Source organism: Martes martes, assembly GCF_963455335.1.
Source record: "Martes martes genome assembly, chromosome: 18".
In the NCBI taxonomy this organism is placed as follows: Eukaryota; Metazoa; Chordata; class Mammalia; order Carnivora; family Mustelidae; genus Martes; species Martes martes.
The window spans coordinates 16,329,302-16,351,423 of record NC_137906.1 but is presented as its reverse complement, the minus strand read 5'-3'; positions in this window follow the sequence as shown (position 1 = coordinate 16,351,423).

Sequence of the window (22,122 nt, the reverse complement as noted above, 5' to 3'; positions counted from 1 at the left end):
TCTTTCAAACATCATCAGAACAGCCATCTGAGAAGAAATTTATTCTGAGCCCTTTCTAAAATGTTGATAAAACTCAGAAATCACTATATTCACAGCAATATCAGAAATTATTTTGGGCATTCTACTTATCATCAGTGTTACAGAATTTGTTGCCTTGAGATATTCATTAACTAGAGACCCATGGTTTGTCCCAAGAAATGGAGAAAACCCTCAGTGTGAAACAAAGTAGAGAGAGATGCACACTGTCTTTGTCAATTAACTGTTATCAGCAACAGTTTCTATAGCAACCACAGTGTCAGCAATCACAATCTTGAGCTAAGTGCTCTTACACCTCCTCTTTCACCATCAGTCCTTACACTTCATCAGCTTTTCAGAGGTGGAAACCTCTACCAATAACAAAAATGTGGGAAGCCTTCGACATACCCTGCGATATGGAAGTAAAGTGCTATAGGCCAAGGTGGAGACAGGGAGAACCCTCCCTAGTAGTAACACACACTGGAAATTGAGATTTTTCACATCCTCATTCCTGAAAGTCAGGGAACTAGATGATAAGGGTATGAGGAAATCCAGCATCAGTCCTGAAGAGCTGAAGTAATAGAATGAACAGGAGACATTGGAAATATGACTAAGATATCTGCGTATCAATCTTGCCTTAATCTCTCTAACTATGGTGGAAATACTAGAAACTGAAAGGGAAGTAACACAGTTGCTCTTACTATGGGCAACAGGAGGTCCATTCAAATAAACAAATATCAGAGATAAAGAGTGATTTAATTTTCAGCCTGATGTGATGCACCAAGTCAGAGCATTTAAATTCAGGGCATATCAGAAATTATTGATTATAAGAATAAGAATTTCATTTTAGAAATTGTTTTTGTCATTCCTAACAGAAGGAAAAAATCAATTCATATGTTGCCAGATTAGAATATCTTAAAGGAAAGACTAGATGAGATAAAAAGGAAATGAATAATATCATTAAACATAAGACTTTCCATTGTTGTGTATTATATCACAGATCTTATTAAAAATACTTATGTTTATTAGTTAATGCTTATTTTGTCAGCTGATTTGGTCAACACAAATGAATCTGTGGTCTAGGTATTATTATTCTCTCTTTTAAAAAGATTTTACTTATTTATTTGAGAGAAAGAGGGAGAGAGCTCAAGCAGTGGGGTAAGGCAGAGGGAGAGGGAGAAGGAGAGTCGGACTCCTGTGCGCGGATGGAGGGAAGCACCATCGCCAAAAAAAAAAAAAAAAAGTTTCTTACCTTCTACCACAACATTAGCTATGAAGAAATAGAGCTAGTCAGTCACACAGCTCTTGAAGGATGCTCCTTTTAGAAGTACCTCTCATCAGGCAAGATTAGTCAGTTTGGTCAGCTATTTCAATGGTGTGTTTTCCCATACCATACCACCTGAAAACTTTATGTCCTTTTAGTACAATATATAAAGTCAGTACTAAATAATATGACATAATACCTTTGGTGGTTAAGTATACTATCTAGAAATAGCATGTATCTTTTCCATAATGTATGGGAAACATGTCTCTAGCCATCTAAAAACATTTTTGTATGTGTTGGGTGGCCAACGCATACATTAGATTTTGTTAGCTCATTAAGAAAACTTCTTTATGGCTTATATAAAGAAACAGTGAACAATGGTGAAATAGCTCTTTCACTCAGTTTCCTTGGATATGGATATATTTTACATTTATGCTATTACAATCATTTATTATCTTGATCATGATACAATGCTTTTTTAACTTAGTGCCAGTCTCTCAAACAATTATTTATTACATAGTTCTTTGAGCAGAAAGGAATTTCTAAGCAATGATAAGGTTCTCTTTTACGCCTTTAGAATGTGTGACTCAGATAAGGTTATACTAGTTTTTTAAAAAACGTTCAGATTTAAAATAAATGCAACAGAAATTAATATTGGCAGCACTTTCTATTAGTATTAGCCAATACGATTGTATGGGATAATGTTCAGTAGCAACAGATTCCTCATAATATCATGATGATAATACCTTTCTTTGAAATATTTTTTAAAATATTCCACTATAATCACTTGAGTTAATAATCCCTTATTTCTATAATCTCTGAATTTAAGGCGTGAATTGTATCATCTTCATTTGTATATTATCTTACGTGTCCCATCCAGCCCTTTCATTCACAGAACAAGCTGAGAGCTAGTAATCTTAGTTTCTTACCCAAGAGTAAGATTGTCAGGATAGATGATAGTTAGATTGGTTTTTTATCTATCATCATCATTTTTAAATACAAAATGCTACTGTACTGCCATCCTAGGATATAAGCATTTAATTAGTTTTTTAATCATTAGTTTAAATATTCTAACTAGTGAACTATTTCACATTAATGCTGAAAAGATTGTATTTGTTTTCTTGGTTGTATGGAAGACTTCATTAACGGGAAACCTTGGGTTGATGTTTCTTACTATGAAACAAGGATGGGCCAAGATAGTACGGCAAAGGTAAACTAAATAGACATCAGAAGCAAAGCCAGCAGAAATAGGGAAAGACAATTTGTCTTAACCTAACCTGATAACTGCCTGCTAAAAACAACAAAAATCAGTATTATCCAGAAGTTGTAAACAAGACCCAGAATCACATGATGTTTCAAATGACAAAGATGAATACTGGAATACTTTCATATACACAGAAAAAGGAAAACCTAAATGATTTTCCACTGAAAAGGTAATCGATGAATGCCAATCTCAACAGCTCAAAGGTTGGAATTATACTGTAAAACCTAAGAAAAAGTTTTAAAAGACAGAATTTTAGGAACCAGTAGAAAAATATCAAAAATTCTAATATTCATGCGATAGGAATCCGAGAAGGAGAAGACAGATTGCAGCAGACAAAAACCAGTTAATATTTGAAAAAGTCCCAAATTTAGTTAAAAATAAAAATTTACATATTCAAAAACACAGCCAACCCCAAATGAGATCAATTTAAAGAAATCCAAACCAAGTAACATCATAATCAAATATCTGAAACCAAAAACAAAGAAAAAAATCTCGTTACCATTCAGAAAAAAGCAACTCATTACATATACGGAAACTGCTTAGAATAATTTAGCAGATTTTGATCAAAAGCCATTGAGTTAAGAAAACAGTGGAATAACATTTTTTTTCAAGTACTGTAACAAAAGAATCACAGTCTTGAATCTTACATTCAGTAAAATATCCCTCAGAAGTATAGGTAAAATGAAGCACCTCAAATGAAGGAAAAAAGTGTTTATAATATTAATATTTTAAAAGAAATGCTGGGGTGCCTGGGTGGCTCAGTGCGTTAAAGCCTCTGCCTTCAGCTCAGGTCATGATCCCAGGGTCCTGGGATGGAGCCCCGCATCGGGCTCTCTGCTCAGCGGAGAGCCTGCTTCCTCCTCTCTCTCTCCCTCTGCCTGCCTCTCTGCCAACTTGTGGTCTCTGTCCATCAAATAAAAAAATAAAATCTTTTTTTTAAGATACAAAAAAGCTATATATAAAGAAGATTAAAGCAACTAAGTTTCATAGCATGAAATGTCTTTGGTGAGCAGAGACCAGTAGCCACTAGAGTTACATGCTGATTCTGTCTGGACAAAGGATCAGACAGAAGGATGCTTCTGAAATAAGAAAAAGCTGGTAAAACTTTTTTTTTTTTTTTACTTTTCAGCATAACAGATTTCATTGTTTTTGCACCACGCCCAGTGCTCCATGCAGTACGTGCCCTCCTTAATACTCACCACCTGGCTCCCCCATCCTCTCACCCCCTGCCCCTTCAAAACCCTCAGATTGTTTTTCAGAGTCCATCGTCTCTCATGGAACTTTTGGGACTTCATCAAGATCAAAAGCTTCTGCACAGCAAAGGAAACAGTCAACAAAACAAAGAGGCAACCACCGGAATGGGAGAAGATATTTGCAAATGACAGTACAGACAAAAGGTCGATATCCAGGATCTATAAGAACTTCTCAAACTCAACACACACAAAACAGATAATCATGTCAAAAAATGGGCAGAACACATGAACAGGTACTTCTCCAATGAAGACATACAAATGGCTATCATACACATGAAAAAATGTTCATCATCACTAGCCACCAGGAAGATTCAAATTAAAACCACATTGAGATACCACCTTACACCAGTTAGAATGGCCAAAATTAGCAAGACAGGAAACAATGTGTGTGGGAGAGGATGTGGAGAAAGGGGAACCCTCTTACACTGTTGGTCGGAATGCAAGTTGGTGCAGCCACCTTGAAGAACGGTGTGGAGATTCCCCAAGAAATTAAAAATAGAGCTTTCCTGTGACCGTGCAATTGACCTACTGGGTATTTACCCCAACGATACAGATGCAGTGAAAAGAAGGGCCATCTGTACCCAAGTGTTCATAGCAGCAATGGCCACGGTCGCCAAACTATGGAAAGAACCAAGATGCCCAGTCCATATACACTGTGGAGTATTATGCCTCCATCAGAACGGATGAATACACAACTTTTGTATCAACATGGACCGGACTGGAAGAGATTATGCTGAGTGAAATAAGTCAAGCAGAGAGAGTCAATTATCATATGGTTTCACTTATTTGCAGAGCATAACAAATAACATGGAGGACATGGGGAGATGGAGAGGAGAAGAGAGTTGAGTGAAATTGGAGGGGGAGATGAACTGTGAGAGACTATGGACTCTGAAAAACAACCTGAGGGTTTTGAAGGGGCGGGGGGGTGGGAGGTTTGGAGAACCAGGTGGTGGGTATTATGGAGGGCACGCATTGCATGGAGCACTGGGTATGGTGCAAAAACAATGAATTCTGTTACGCTGAAAAAAAAAAAAGGAAAATGAAAAGGCAATGACTAGGAGAGAAAATATGTAAAATACACATCTAATAAACTGATATTTGAAATATATGAAAACTTACATGAAAGCTAAGTAATAAACACAATGGGCAAAAAAAAAATCGTAAGTCATTTCCGAGAGATATATGGGTGACTTACATAAAAACACATGAAAAGATGGGGTGCCTGGGTGGCTCAGTGGGTTAAAGCCTCTGCCTTCGGCTCAGGTCATGATCCCAGGGTCCTGGGATGGAGCCCCGCATCGGGCTCTCCACTCAGCGGGGAGACTGCTTCCCCCTCTGTCTCTGCCTGCCTCTCTGCCTACTTGTGATCTCTGTCAAATGAATAAAATCTTAAAAAAATAACACATTAAAAGAGACTTATCATTAGTCATTAAGGCAATGCAAATTAAGACTACAATGATAGACCACTAAAACCTATTATACTGGTATTACAAAAGGACAAAAAACCAGCAATGTCAAATACTGAGGATGCACAGACATGGAATTCTACACTGTTGATGACGATAAAACGGTACTCTTGCAGATGATGCAAATATTATTACTGGTTGTAATTACAGGGCTAAGAAGTTCATGAACATTCACAGACCTGTACACCAAGAAGGATTAATCTGACTGTATATGAATACCCAAGTACATCTGACCTTAAAAAAAAATACTTTTCTTAAGTATTTCCTTTAAAATATTTTAACATTTCAGTTTTCCAAACTCCATTCAAACTTGTCTAACAACTCCTCTCATCATGTACATCTAAATGTACTTCTGAAAGCCTCACATAGCCATACTGATCAAACTTCAACTCCAAGACAACCAGATGTTCCATAAGACTAGACAATCTAGTATTTCCAATGCATAGTATTGTAGAGCTAATCACATAAACTTCAAAAAGGATAAAAGCATGTAAAGCATTCCACCTCTGCCAAAGTACTACAGGAGCTCCACAGTCATCTATGAAGAAAATCATCCGAGATGAATAATCAAAGGAAAGGAGTCTACAAACAAAGGAAATCTTAGTGAGTGTTATGCATGTGATGGTAACAACAATAACAACAAATCACCACCCACATTCATACATCTCTCCCACTGGGAGACATTAGGTGCACAGATAAATCAAGAGGAAGCTAATTCACACCCTGAATTCCCTCATATCAAATTTTCCTGTCCTGCAAACAGAATCACAGGACTTCCTATGACAACACCCAAGTATTGGAAGTCTAAGATAGTTCAGACTGTAACGGGGAGTATTTCACGGAAGTGCTTTCTACAGAGAAAAATGAGAGCTGGAAATTGAGAATAGTTCTGATTTCATTATGAAATACACATGTGCCTACCACAGTTCTGAATCTTCAATGTAAAGAAACCATAAAATCTAAGGCATGATAGCACTCATACTGCAGAGTACAGAGGAATTCCTCTTATCATCTTCCTAATGCTTGGTCTGTCAGAAAGGTGATACGACTTGGCGGAAGAGGACAAAACTAGTCCAGAAGCCTAGTTCAGGCTCTACTACCACTAACCTGTTTCGTGACTTGGGGCCAGTCACTTAAGCTCACTGGATTCTAGTTTTCTTGGATGTAATGACTGCATAAAATGATCTCTAAGGCCCATTCTAAAGCAATTTTTCCATGGAGGAAAAACAGTACCCAGGACAATTCAAGAATTCTAGCTCTTCTTGGCCAGCTGCAACTATAGTCATTATGAATGTGGAATGAACATTCGTTCATTTTATAAAAATGTTCCTTATTTATTCCCCAATAGCCTAGAGGCTTTAAGTAGAAAGCACAAGGCTGCTCAACAAACCCTACACACAGACACACTATGTAGACAGGAAAAAGGGGGTGGGAGATGGCAGCAGATTACTCATCTGAAATAATGAAACCCAGAAAACAATGGAACACGACCTTTATGGTACTGAAAGAAATAAACTGAACCCAGAATTCTATACCCACTGAAAACCTCTTTCAAAACAAGGACAGAAACTGGAAGCCTCATACACTGTTGGCAATACGAAATGGGGCAGCCACTTTGGAAAACAGCCTACACTTCAAAGGGTTAAAGAGTTACCATTTGTCCCAGCGATTCCAAGTCTAAACCTAAATCCCAGAGAAATTAATACATGGATCCATACAAAAACATGTACATTAATGTTCATGGCAGCATTATTCATTAGTAGCTAAAAGGTGGCTTACCTATACAATGGAATATTATCTGGCTATTAACATGAGTAGGTCCTGATACATGCTACAACATACATGTTTCCAAGGTGAGCCTTAGAAACATGATGGGAGTGAAAGGACCCAGTCACAAGAGACCACATGTCATCTGATTCCATTCATACAGAATACCCAGAACCCCGAATCTTTAGAGAGAGAGAGTTTATCAGGGGTTCCCTAGGACTGGGGATGGCTGTGTGCACTGGGAGTGGGGGCACCCTGAACAGTGACAAGGAAAAACCAGGGGATTCCTTTTGGGGGTGATGAAATGAGGCCACAGCTCATAATTCTGCCAATATACTCAAGACCAATGAAATGCACACTTTAAATAGATGAACTGTATTATATATGCGTTGTATCCTCAAAAAGCTGTTATCAAAAGAAAAGCAAAATAAAAACTGAGATATAAAAAACAGAAGAAACAATCACCGGCAGACCCAAACTGTAAGAATGTTACAGGAAGGGGCACCTAGGTGGCTCAGAGGGTTAACCCCTGCCTTCGGCTCAGGTCATGATCTCAGGGTCCTGGGCTCTCTGCTCAGCAGGGAGCAGAGATGCTCTGCTCCGCATTGGGCTCTCTGCTCAGCAGGGAGCCTGCCTCCCTCCCCCCAACCGCCTGCCTCTCTGCCTACTTGTGATCTCTCTCAGTGTGTCAAATAAATAAATAAAACCTTTTTAAAAAAAAAAAAGAATGTTACAGGCAGAAGGAAAACTTTACCCCATGGAAATCTGGCTCTACACAAAGGAATGGAGAGCACCAGAAGTGGTAGGTATGTGGAAAAATAGAAAAGATTGTTTCTTTTATATTTTGCGATCTCTTTAAAGGATAACTGACTAACAATTCTCTTATGGAGAATTACAACAGCACTAACAGCAGAAAGGCTAGGTACAGGAAAGTGGCAGCATACCTGTACTCTTATACTACAGATGACCCTTGAACGACATGGTTTGAACTACGTGGGTCCAATTACAAGTGGATTTCTTTTCAAAAAATACATGGTACGAAAAATATTGTAAATGTATTTTCTCTTCCTTATGGTTTTCTTGGTATTTTCTTTTCTCTAACTTAATTCACCACATTACACACTGTATAACATATACAGCATACATAATACATTAACTGACTGCTTACGTTATTGGTAAGTGTTCCTGTAAACAGTAGGCTGGAAGTATGTAAGCTCTGGGGGACTCTTAAGTGATATTTGGATTTCAACTCTGTATGGGGCTGGCACCCCTAATCCCCAAGTTGTTCAGTGGTCAAATGGATATGGAAAAAATCTGGAAGATAATCTTAGATATATAGTAAAGAGGTATACTAAATGAACAACTAAAACCAGAGAGTTATAACAAAGAAGAAATGATATAAACTGGATTAAAAAAAAACAATTCAACTAAGCCAAAGGCAGTAGAAGAAAAGAGGAAAGAGGATGGGTGGGAAAAACAGAAAACAAATAGCAAGACAGATTTAAAATGAATCATACCAATAATCATAATAACCGAAAATGGTCTTTTTAAAAAGGCAAAGACTACAATATTTACAAAAAAGAAACCCAATTATATCTGCATCTAAGAAATCCATGTCAAATACCAAAATCTTCTGCACAGCAAAGGAAACAGTCAGAAAAAACAAAGAGGCAACCCACAGAATGGGAGAAGATATTTGCAAATGACAGTACAGAAAAAGGGCTGATATCCAGGATCGATAAAGAACTTCTTAACCTCAACACGCACAAAACAGATAATCATGTCAAAAAATGGGCAGAAGACATGAACAGACACTTCTCCAATGAAGATATACAAATGGCTATCAGATACATGAAAAAATGTTCATCATCACTAGCCACCAGGAAGATTCAAATTAAAACCACATTGAGGGGCGCCTGGGTGGCTCAGTGGGTTAAGCCTCTGCCTTCAGCTCAGGTCATCATCTCAGGGTCCTGGGATCAAGCCCCACGTCGGGCTCTCTGCACGGCAGGGAGCCTGCTTTCCCCTCTCTCTCTCTGTCTCTCTGCCTACTTGTGATCTCTCTGTTACATAAAGAAATAAAAAAATCTTAAAAAAAAAAAACAAAACCACATTGAGATACCACCTTACACCAGTTAGAATGGCCAAAATTAGCAAGACAGGAAACAACGTGTGTTGGAGAGGATGCGAAGAAAGGGGAACCCTCTTACACTGTTGGTGGGAATGCAAGTTGGTGCAGCCACTTTGGAGAATGGTGTGGAGATTCCTTAAGAAATTAAAAATAGAGCTTCCCTGTGGCCGAGCAATTGGCCTACTGGGTATTTACCCCAACTATATAGATGTAGTGAAAAGAAGGGCCATCTGTACCCCAATGTTCATAGCAGCAATGGCCACAGTCGCCAAACTGTGGAAAGAACCAAGATGCCGTTCAGCAGATGAAGGGATGAGGAAGATGTGGTCCATATGCACTATGGAGTATTATGCCTCCATCAGAAAAGATGAATACCCAACTTTCATATCAACATGAACGCGGCTGGAAGAGATTATGCTGAGTGAAACAAGTCAAGCAGAGAGAGTCAATTATCATATGGTTTCACTTATTTGAGGAGCATAACAAATAACATGGAGGACATGGGGAGATGGGAGAGGAGAAGGGAGTTGAGGGAAATTGGAGGGGGAGATGAACCGTGAGAGACGATGGACTCTGAAAAACAATCTGAGGGTTTTGAAAGGGCAGAGTGGGAGGTTGGGGGAGCCTGGTGGTGGGTATTATGGAGGGCAGGTATTGTATGGAGCCCTGGGTGGGGTGCATAAACAATGAATTCTGTTACACTAAAAAGTAATCAAATAAAAACAAAATTTTAACAAGGGGCTATTAAAGAGTAAAATTAAAAACTAAAGAGAGGAAGTAAACGAATATTGGCAGTGTTTCTAAGTCATTCTCCAAGTGCTTTTTTAAACTTTTAATAGACATAACCTATTTGCAGAAAAAACTGACCAATATAGGACATTATTTTAAAAAGGAAATATTTTAAAACTAGAGATTGGGAGAATGGATTACACATTAAAAGTTATACCTAAGAGTACAAATGCTGTAGCACATAAGACCTTGCCTCTGAAGATTTAACAGTGTGTCAGTGGCACTATCCTTGGCCATGAGGGCTTCAAATTTAAATCTGGGACAAAAATGTAAAAAGGAAATTCCACTACAAAATGAAGTGCACAAAGTTCTTCCATGACCACAGAAAAAAAAGAATCGAGGTTTCCCAAGAGAGTTTACATGAGCTGGGTCTTACATCTGAAGGGGGCTTTTACCAAGTAAAACTAAGAGGTGGAAAGTCTTCAGGCAACACAGTGACATGAGAGAACATGCTGAGGAACACACGTTTGACCAGAAGGCACATGGTAAGAAGTGGCAAAGATGAGCTGGTAGGTAGGACAGAGCCAGACCATGACGGGGCCTCGCAGGTCGTTTAAGGAAACAAGGCAATACCTCCTTGGACAATCAGGCAGCAATCAGGCAGCAACCAAGGATTCTAGGCAGACAAGATACATGATCTAGGTGTTTTCTACAGAGATCACTGGACACCTGGCAGAGCAAAGCTACTCCAAGAGCCCAGGTGCAGGTCTGTACTGTAGAGATTTGCAATTAATGAAGTTCACACTGAACTGAAAAATTAAAGAGAATGAGGACCTAAATTAAGGTGGTAGTGACAGGAATACAGGAGGAATAAAACAACAGAATTTGGCATCTGACTGCTGCAGTTGGTGTCTAATGATGCATACAGACTGGTGGCTGTAGAGATGGTAATACCGTTTTCAAAAAAAAAAAAAAGCTCATTAAAAACAATATGAACATGAAGTTGGAAAAGATCTGAGTCAAGTACAATGGTACAATATAAACCCAGCTGGGAATGGAAACTCTAAGGCTCTATTTGTTATCTGCAAAATGGACAGAAGTATCATACCCTTAAAAGGATTAAATGAGACAATCCATGAAATAGGCTTAATATAGTGCCTATTTATTAAATGCAGGTTAAGTGGTCGCCCTTATCAGCATTCGTATAGGGTGAGTGCAGGTTACCGATGAAGACTCGATGAGGTGTCCCACTCTTCTTCCTGTTTCCCAATGAAACTCCTTCTAGGTCTGTTCCAAGTACTCCCTCAATAACGGTATTCAATAAATACTAAGCATGAAAAGTGCAAATGTACACCTGTTCTAACAGAACCAAACTTTACCTTGCGGCATAACACAGTATTAACTATTTCAGTAATAACACTTTCCAAAAGAAAAAAGAAGAAGAGAAGCACTGAGTCTTTCTTTTAATTAAACAACAAAGACTATGACGACCCCTAGGGCTGTAGTACATGATTCTGTAGTGAATACACCTTCCACACCAGGTGTTTTGACAGAAAGCTCTTATCTGTAAATAAGATCTGTAAATAAGAGGATAATTGAATCTAGTCATCTGGTCAGTCTGTGATGAGTTTAAGTTCTTAGACGGGGAAAGAGAAGGACAAATATATTTAAGTGCATAAATGAAGGATTATGAGTGAAGGATTTCAAAATATAAACCTTAATTATAACTTAAACAAGGAAATCTCCACTATACATACTTTATTAAAAAGATTTTATTTATTGGACAGAGAGAGAGAGCACAAGGAGCCAGGGTGGCAGGCAGAGGGAGAGAAGCAGGCTCCCCGCCTAGCAAGGAGCTCGATGACGGACTCGATCCTAGCACCCTGATATCATGACCTGAGGAGAAGGCATCCACTTAACCGACTGAGCCACCCACCATCCCACAACTACACATACTCTTGCCAAAAAGTTTTAACAGATAAAACTTTCCTATTAAGAGATTCAGAAATGTATAAATATCTACTGACATATCCTGGGGGTGGAGGAGTGAGACATTACCAATAAATTATTTACAATAAACTTTAGAGAAGTAATTTGGCATCAAGATATTTCATTATTACATTAGAAACTGCCCAAACTGACATAAATCACAGTATAACTGGAGGAACCAAGAAATCATCCAGTTCCATGAATTTCAGTGAACTTCAATTAACTGTAACCCACGGTTTAAAATCCCAATGCTGCATATGTGTCTACACATACATACTATCCTTCAATGTGATGTTTTTAAAGCTTTTATCCACAACATAATTGCAGTAAACAGACATTGTGTGTACTGAAACTTTTAAGACACCCTAAAGCACTGAGAAAAAAACAAAAATCTATGAAATACCATTATATCGAACTTCAGTTAGTCTGGACAGCCACATTCCACAATCCTCACAACCCTTCAATAAAGAAAAAGCACTCTAATTGCAGAATTTTATGTTGCTATGATTCACCAGAATCAGAAATGAGTTCTTCATAGAGAATGCTGAGGCGTTCTTAGTACATTTACAGGTTCAGTAGACAAGAAGAGAGGCATTTTCAAGAAGACGGGCACAGAATGAGGAGGCTGGGGGCAGGGGGAGGCAGAGAAAGGGGCAAAGAACACTTTACCTACCCACCTCCCCCTATTATCACTCCTGTCTTAAGCACCAAAATGCAATCTCCCCTCTTAGAAATAAACGTCAAAGATGTACACCAAAAGTACGGGTCACGATGAGTTCACTGTCATACATTTGGTTCCAGAGTACTCAACAAATTAGAAGACTTGTGACTCCCTCAATTTTCTGAACTGGAGGAAGAAATCCCCCAAAATAAAGACAGCAATGCATACACTGGAAAGCAGAATCAACACAATTAGAACACAGAGGCCAAAGGCCTAATTATACATGCTCCCTAAGACCCTGTCCAGACACCACTGCCTTGGCAGAGTCCGTCATTCACAAACTCACTGCTGCCTCTGACTACTGATTTTCATGATGGCATGTCATGTTCTTTCAAAGAATTGTGTAATTTTCTGAATGAGTCAAGTGATAAACCCCATGTAAATCCCGGAGACATGGTTTATTTTAAAAAAATTGGAAGTCACATACAACAGAAAACCTACATCCAAAATGGAAAGGTCCATATCAGGTCATACTATGTATTCCCACTGTGGGAAAGCTAGAAGGACACTCTTCATAGGTTCCTATATCTAGAATAAAACCTGTGCCTCCTTCACAGGAACCCAGTGAGCAAATTAACGTGCCTTCTTACTCCCGTGAGCCCATAGAAGACCTCAAACTTCTCTTCAAACCAAAATGAAGGTTGTAATTCTCTTTATATTCCTTTCACCTATCATAACTGACAGTTCCTTTCTGCAGTGGGCACAGCATTATGCTGAACTACATAATCAAACAGATTGTTGGATATGTGGAATTTTGCCTATGTCAAGTATGTCCGGGTTACCCTGGTGGGTTTCCCCTTTACAGGACACTGATTGGCATTCTCTGCAGGATTATAGTTCAGATACAATATATGGAGACAGTATGTACCAGGATAAACCTATCACTAATCAAAATGTTTCTTCCTGGCCCTTGCTCAATGAAACCTGGAGTTCACCAGGACATGACCAAACTCTTTCATACTCTCAAACTATTGAAGTCCTAACTGACCTTACAAGCCCACAAATTAATACCCACCAACTAGGGCCCAAGCTACAAAACCCTCCTTATCGCTATATTGAGGATGGCATATATCAAATTTGGGATACATATTTGTGGCTCATACCCACTATTGGACAGCTCAGTCAAAAGGCAGTGTTATGCCAGGAACAAGAAATCGTACATTTGAAACTTGGGCAAATAACACATGACATCTAGGATGGCTATCGTTAGAAATGTGTCCCCAAATAATAGTACTCCGGGCTACTGACTGGTTTGCTACTGATTGGGTAAGGCAACCTGGCATGAGATGGTCAGCTCCAAACGGAACCCACTGGATATGTGGAACTAACCTGTGGCCCTGGCTTCCTCCAGGGTGGATAGGTCGCTGCACCTTAGGATTTGCCTGGATTCATGGGCGCAATACTAAAAACATCACTACTCCAGCTAATGTCCCAGTTTAAAGCAAAGATGGACACGATCTGTTTTTAAATGGTATGGTCACTGAACATCCATTTTTGCTCCATCTGTGGGTCTAGAGGATGTCATTTGGCATGTAGAAGCCCTTAATAAATACACAGCAAAGGCACTCAGTGATTCACTAAATAGGGTCTCCTTACTTAATATCGAAGTCTCACAGATGCGCAAGGCAGTGCTACAAAATAGGATGGCCTTAGATGTCCTGACAGCAGCACAGGGTGGCACATGTGCAATTATCAAAGCAGAATGTTGTGTGTACGTCCCAGAATATCACAGAAATGTCGCAGGACTAGTAAAAGATAATGAATACCGAGATTGAGGCTCTACAGGATCCTTCTCTCTCTCTCAGTGATTGGTTAAGTTCCTGGTTTAAAGGAGGACTATGGCCAACAATTAAAAATCTCCTTTTTGGACTCCTCATTCTTACGGCCTTAGTCATCTTAATGTCTTGCCTTGTTCAGTGTTTCTCTACTTGGTGCCGAGACTCCGTTGCTGCAATGACTTCACAACGACAGATGATCCTTACCACGCACAGAGACACTTCTTCACTGTCAGCGCTGGATTCAGCTGCCTCCCTCTTTCGTAACTCCCCTACACATTCCTCAACTGATCAATGTTGACCTGAGTAGGTAGGGACAACTCTACGCCCCTTTCAGCAGGAAGAAGTTACAGAAGATGAGACCTTCCACCTTCAACTACCTTAAAGATTGAAGGGTCAGCATTGTTCAGGGGGGAATGATGTGGGAAACAGAGGCAGAAGAAAAATTACTAAATTTCCTTACCTCCTGACAAGCCCTTAAAACAGGCAGAGTGACTCTCCTCTAGGGATTCAACTACCCCCACCTTAAGGCTTTGCTAAGGGCAGAGGGCAGTCCTAGCCTGACCGACCCCCTACCCCTAACCAGGACCCTGTAAGTACTTTAACAATTCCTTTGGAAACTTTATCTCTAATCCTCCAAGATAGCGTTGACAGTCATTCCCAAGCATATGGCCGACTGATAGACATCTAAAGGGTCTCACAAAAAGGTTTTATTCCTGGTAATGAATAACCTTTTCCCCAAAACAATAGCTAGCTCCTCAAGGTCCTAGAAACCTTGCTTCCAAAATTCCTTAGAGACTGACACCATCCCTGACTTATCCCCTCCCCACCTTATAAGTATATAGTAGACCACTCCTGAGAACCCTAGGGCAGCATCTCTCCCTGCCCACGGGTCCTGTCCCCATGTTTTAATAAACCACCATTTTGCACCCAGGACGTCTCAGGAATTCGTTCTCGGTCATCGGCTCTGGACCTCACCCCACCGAACCTCACCTGTGTTCTAGAACTTTATCGATACTATGATGTGGTCTGCATTTTACAATTACAGCACAACTAAGTTCAGACTAGCCACCTCTCAAGTGCTCAGTAGCCACATGTGGTGACCATATTGGAGAGTAGTAGTTGGAGATGAGAGCCAAGGTGTTGGTGTCAGACCTCAGTTTGAGTAACATCAGCCCTGTGATTTGCTAACCTGGTGACCTTGGGCAGGTGACTTAACCTTGTGCTTTAGTGTTTCATTTGTGAATAGTCACTTCTCCATAAGGGTTTTATAAGGTTTCAGTGAGAGAATGTTTGAAGGAACTTGGCACAGGACCTAACACAGAATACATAGTTAAAAGTAATAAAGCTGTTGGTGGAGTGGATTGGAGTGGATTGGATTGAATGACTCATCATTCACAAGGCACAACTGATTTCTTAATGATATTACTAGTGAAAAAATACATAAGTCGTACATGAGATAGTCTTTGTTTCCAGAATGGAACTTTCAGGACCTAAGTTTTAAATGATGACGGAATAAAGGGACAAATATTTGAGCACTGGTGTGCAGTGTATTGCACCAGACACTTGAGCGTTTAGACTGTAAGTCTTCAGATGATCTTCTCAAGTACTGTGTATTTGCATAGCACTTTCCATCGACCATACTCGTTTTTTGTCTGTTTTTCCAGTGTAACACTCAAAGCTATCCTGATGCAGAGTTGGTTTTCCAACTTTCACAGCTGAGGAAGTTGAGACTCAGAAAAGTGAAGTAACCTAGTTGATTTCATACCCAGTTAGTAGAATAGAAGAGACAGGAAGGTGACATAATTAAATGGACAAATTAATATGGAACCAACGTGTTTTAACTGCATTCTTTTAACTTCTTTCCTTCCTCCTTCACTGTCTCAGGGGAGAACACTTTTCCAGGGCCATTTAAAGTAGATGTGGGCAATAATAGAGTGTCCACTTTGTTTAGAATTATCCTTAGAATATTAGCTCTTATTATATATTCGTAACATCTCTGATGAAAAAGGTTAACATAAGCCTATTAGGTTTAAGCGATTTACTTTGCTTGTTGTGATGTTTCTCTTCATAATGTTTAGGTTTTCTGACTCTGTCGAGAACGGGTACAATCAGAGATTTATATGTGAGATATGAAGACTAATATTATTTTCAATTATGTATAGACTCGCAGAGGCGGCCACACACTCAAGTGTTCATCCAAGGCCTCAGATACACTGTGGGAGGCAGAGAGCATTTGGGAAAACATAAGGTCCCTTTGCACTAACCCAAATCCTTTTGCCTTACAGGCTAATCATTTTGTAATCTGAAGACTTCCTTGACCTCCTACAACCAGGCTCCAATGAGTTTATATTTAGTAAAGATAATGTTTTCTGCCTGGTGGTCTGAATGCTTTCCCTGCCCATCCTGTCCCCTGTGCTGTGTCTCTCCTGGTATCCCCCCAATAAACTGTTCACAGTTCTGTCTCTGTGTCAGCGTCTGCCTTCAGGAGGACCTACAGTCCCTCTCCTTCGAGTGCACAGGGTGAAGCCTTCAGACACAGATAACACCCTGGCAGCAGTGGGGTGATGGAGGATAGACCAAGATTACCCTTTGTGGTACCTCTACTGCAAGGGACCCCAGGAATCCTTGTGGGGAGGGGGCCCAGCTTGAATTTAGATCCGCTGGTTTTGTATTAACTCTGGTGACAGGTCCTTTTGAGCACATGGACCCCGCTAGTTTAGGGGGGCTAGTGATCAGCAAGACAGGTGTCTGTCCCCAGGCAGTGGTCTGCTGTGACAGTGAGCAGAGAGTGAAGTGTCTGGCGAGGCCCTGAGATCCTGGTGAGGAGGCCTTGCATTAATCCAGGTTCTGTGCAGTGGTTTCACCTTACCAGCTGCCCCCCCACAGCGGGGCCTTGAGTGGAGCTGATGGTGGCAGTGTTCGTGGTAAGACCCATGGTGCCCCACAATCCTCCCAGTTTCCCTGTGGAGGGTTGGACAGGGCAGAGGTCAATGACAGGAGACCCATCCCTTCTTCAGCAGCAGGAGGAGTTGGGGGTATGCTTCTGTCACCTTTTAGGCCGTTTTTGCCAATCTCTTCTGCAGCAGAGCTGCTGGATCCTGCAAAGCCCTCCTTCTTCCCAGGTCATGGATGCAGCCATCCTCCAGCAGCTTTGGGGTCATGGCTGGGCCACCGAAGTATCAAGGTCAGTCTGTCCACATGCTGCCCAGGAGCGGCTGGTAACTGCACTGCGGCAGTCAGGGTCAGCCTGAGCAGCCTTTGTAAATGGGATTGTCACGCCCTGTGGCAGGGCCAGGGCCAAATGAGGGAAGGAGAGACGTGGTTCCTGTGGTGTTCCTGGACAGAGCTGCACAGAGCGGGAGGCCTGAGGGTCTGCGGAGTGATGGAGAGACTGTCAGGGTGAGACACTGAGTGAGTGGTGGGGGGATTGGGCAAGTGCTAGCAAAGGAGAGGAAGTAAGGGAGACAGGGTAGAGAGAAGCAGAGACAAAGAAGAAGTTCAAGGATGAAAAGAGGTTGCTGATCTAGGTGTGTGGACGTGGAGCATGGACCGGGGTGGAGGAGGTCTAAGTAGGTGCTTTGAGCATTGGGACCACAGACGGCGGGAATCCTGGACATTCAGATTTCTCTGAGCCCACAGCTCAGACCTCTCTGGGGCTGAGCTGTGCAGAGAACATTTCACTTGGGAAGATGGGCACACCTCTTTTTGCATAGGGTTGTGGGGCGGAGCTTCAGGATCTGTCAGGGAGGGAGAAAACACCTTCTGTCCCTCCAGCTGAGATGCCATGACTTGGAGCATTGCCGGGATTCCCAGGGTGGCCAGCAGAGGGAGCCTGTGCATCTCCAACAGGAAGGGGGCGGTTTCTCTGCGTGCGCAGCGATGGCCAGCAGAGGGCGCGCCATCGGCTTTTCTGACCCAAGGGGCCTCAACAGGAAGGGCTTCTGTAGCCGCCCAGGGATCCAGCTCCAGTCTCACTGCCCCGGGATAGAGAGCCAGAGCTGTATTTCCAGCCGGTTCCCCCGACGCCCTGGGGAGACCGTGGGGGCTTGGCAGCAACTTGTTGCCTCCTGAGGTGTGACAGAGAAAATGCCTTGTTGGCTGAGTGCTGAGGAAGGGGTTCTGGGAGCTTCCCCAGGACATGCTGGTAGGTGAGAAAGTACGGGCGATTACATATTGGGCATCTTCCCAGGGTTTGGTCCTCGTTTTCCCCGAGGGCATTTGAACAAGCCTTATTTTACTCAGGGGTATCTGGATTGAGAGGTCAGGTGACACCGCATCAGAAATGCTGTAGTTGGGGGGCGCCTGGGTGGCTCAGTGGTTTAAAGCCTCTGCCTTCGGCTCAGGTCATGATCTCAGGGTCCTGGGATCGAGCCCCACATCGGGCTTTCTGCTCAGCAGGGAGCCTGCTTCCTCCTCTCTCTCTCTGCCTGCCTCCCTGCCTACTTATAATCTCTGTCAAATAAATTTAAAAAAAAATCTTAAAAAAAAGAAAAAAATGCTGTGGTTGGTTTGTTACCAATGTGACTTGCTTCTGGGGAGAAATCGTGACTCAGCTTCAGAGGAACTGGAGCTACATTGGGTTGGGACAGGAATGCAGGAACTGCTGACCTTCAGGACCTTCTAGAAGGAGGAGCTGGGGTTCCCCTCTCTGAGTTCTGCTAGACCCCATGCTCAAGGTGAAAGCACAGACTGTCCTGCACTGAACCATGCTTTTATTACTTTTCAGTGTTTATTGTTTCCAACAGTGTTACAGTAGTTGGAAAACAAGTGAAAACGTGACGGGTACCTGATACCATAAACCTTTCCTCCTTTTAGAGTTAAATTTACAAGGAAAACAGGAATTGTTTTATTTATCCTTTCCGGTCCTCATTGGAGGGAAGCTCATCACTAATATCTTCAAAACGTGCTTTTGGGCGCCTGGGTGGCTCAGTGGGTTAAAGCCTCTGCCTTCGGCTCAGGTCATGATCCCAGGGTCCTGGGATCGAGCCCCGCATCGGGCTCTCTGCTCAGCCGGGAGCTTGCTTCCTCCTCTCTCTCTCTCTCTGCCTGCCTCTCTGCCTACTTGCAATCTCTGCCTGTCAAATAAATAAAATCTTTTTTTTTTTTAAAAAGTGCCTTTTACCTCAATGTGTGAAAGGAATCTATCAAAATCCTTGAGGACAATGCAGGCAGCAACCTCTTTGACCTCAACCGCAGCAACTTCTTCCTAGGAACATCGCCAAAGGCAACAGAAGCAAGGGCAAAAATGAACTATTGGGATTTCATCAATATCAAAAGCTTTTGCACAGCAAAGGAAACAGTTAACAAAACCAAAAGACAACTCACAGAATGGGAGAAGATATTTGCAAACGACATATCAGATAAAGGGCTAGTATCCAAAATCTATAAAGAGCTTATCAAACTCAATACCCAAAGAACAAATAAGCCAGTCAAGAAATGGGCAGAGGACATGAACAGACATTTCTGCAAAGAAGACATCTAGATGGCCAACAGACACATGAAAAAATGCTCCACATCACTCGGCATCAGGGAAATACAAATCAAAACCACAATGAGATACCACCTCACACCAGTCAGAATGGCTAAAATTAACAAGTCAAGAAATGACAGATGCTGGCAAGGATGCGGAGAGAGGGGAACCCTCCTACACTGCTGGTGGGAATGCAAGCTGGTGCAACCACTCTGGAAAACAGTGTGGAGGTTCCTCAAAAAACTGAAAATAGAGCTACCCTACGACCCAGCAATTGCACTCCTGGGTATATATCCTAAAGATACAAACGTGGTGCTCCGAAGGGGCACGTGCACCCGAATGTTTATAGCAGCCATGTCCACAATAGCCAAACTGTGGAAAGAGCCTAGATGTCCATCAACAGATGAATGGATAAAGAAGATGTGGTATATATACACAGTGGAATACTATGCAGCCATCAAAAGACATGAAATCTTGCCATTTGCGACGACGTGGATGGAACTAGAGGGTATCATGCTTAGCGAAATAAGTCAATTGGAGAAAGACAACTATCATATGATCTCTTTGATATGAGGAAGTGGAGATGCAAGGCGGGGGGGGTTGGGGGGAGGTAGGAAAAGAAAAAATGAAAAGATGAGATTGGGAGGGAGACAAACCATAAAAGACTCAATCTCAAGAAACAGACTGAGGGTTGCGGGGGGGAGGGGGGACGGGAGAGGGTGGTGGGGAAATGGACACTGGGGAGGGTATGGGCTATGATGAGTGCTGTGAAATGTGTAAACCTGACGATTCACAGACCTGTACCCCTGGGGATAAAAATACATTATATGTTTATTAAAATAAAAAAATTTAAAAAAAAGAAGTGCCTTTTACCTCATCTCCTTTTCTCTGTTTTCTTTTTTAATGATTTTATGCAAGTACAGTGGTGAAGAGGGGGAGGCAGAGGCAGAGGGAGAAGGTGACTCAACACTGAGTGCGGACCCCAACGTGGAACTCGATCCCAGGATCCTGAGATCAAGACCTGATCCACCCAGGTGCCCCTGCTTATCTCCTTTTCAACTGAGATTTGCCATGTTTTCTAATTTTCTCATGAGCCGGTAACAATCTTCAGCAGTTTTAAATTGGTTACAGTTCACTAAGAGCTCATTCGCAGGATTCCACTGAGACTTCTTCTGTTCAAAGTGTCAAGACCACTTCTCAATATGCGGAAGATTGTACTAAGCAAAATTTGTGAATCAGCGTTTGAAGAAAAAGCTGCTATTTGTTGAAGATATTAAAATAAGATGCTTAGCACTGAGCACTGATTCATGCACTTTCCACTTTTTTCTTTTCCTTTGTTGCTTATTTCTAATTCAGACATCCTATTCATAGATCTTCCTGAGTTTTCCATGCCTCGCACGTACTTTCAAGGTTCCTTTGTGACTTGTAAAGAAAACAGACCTTCTGGTGAGCATGCAGCTTTGTATCCCTTCAGGATTTGTTTACATCTCTATTAACGTTTCCCACCCATTTGAAACTATCATGCCACCTTGGCATATAACAAAAGAAGTGTAATCTATAGGCGTCCATATGATTTCATTTAATTATAGTATATTTCTTTGAGATTTTCTGTTTATGACTAAGTTCTGAGAATATCTCCCAAGTTCATTGAATTTGGAAAAATCATATATCCTAAGTATGAAATTTTGAAAGTTTGCATATTGCAATATGGAATATGAAAGATGCATGTTTGCATCTCCTCAATGGAGATGATGTCCCTATTAACTTAAGGTTATTTGCTGAGCAAGGTGCAAGTGGACATAATCATTGTGGGGGAAGAAATAATGTCTTCCATTCTTTTCCAAACATGCTGCAGTTGCTCCATTATCTTATGTCTGGATATGGGCAATTATTTTTTCTTTTCAAAATTTTATTTAAGTTCTACTTAGTTAACATGCAGTGTATGGATATAAGCAATCTTACGATGGTATCCTTTTTTTAACCATTTATTAATTTCATAAGTTAACATATAATTTTTTCTTCTCCATGCTAAGAAAATCAACAAATGTATCATCTGTTTTTATGACCCAATTCTTTGTTTTTAGGGTTTTATTTATTAATTTGAGAGATAGAGAAAGAGAAAGCATGCATGGAGGGGGTTAGGAAGAGGGAGAAGCAGACTCTACTGAGCAGGGAGCCTGCTGCATGGCTAGATCCCAGGACCCTGAGAAATGACCAGAGCAGAAGGCAGGTGCTTAACCCCCTGAGCCGCCCAGGTGCACCCTTATGACATTCT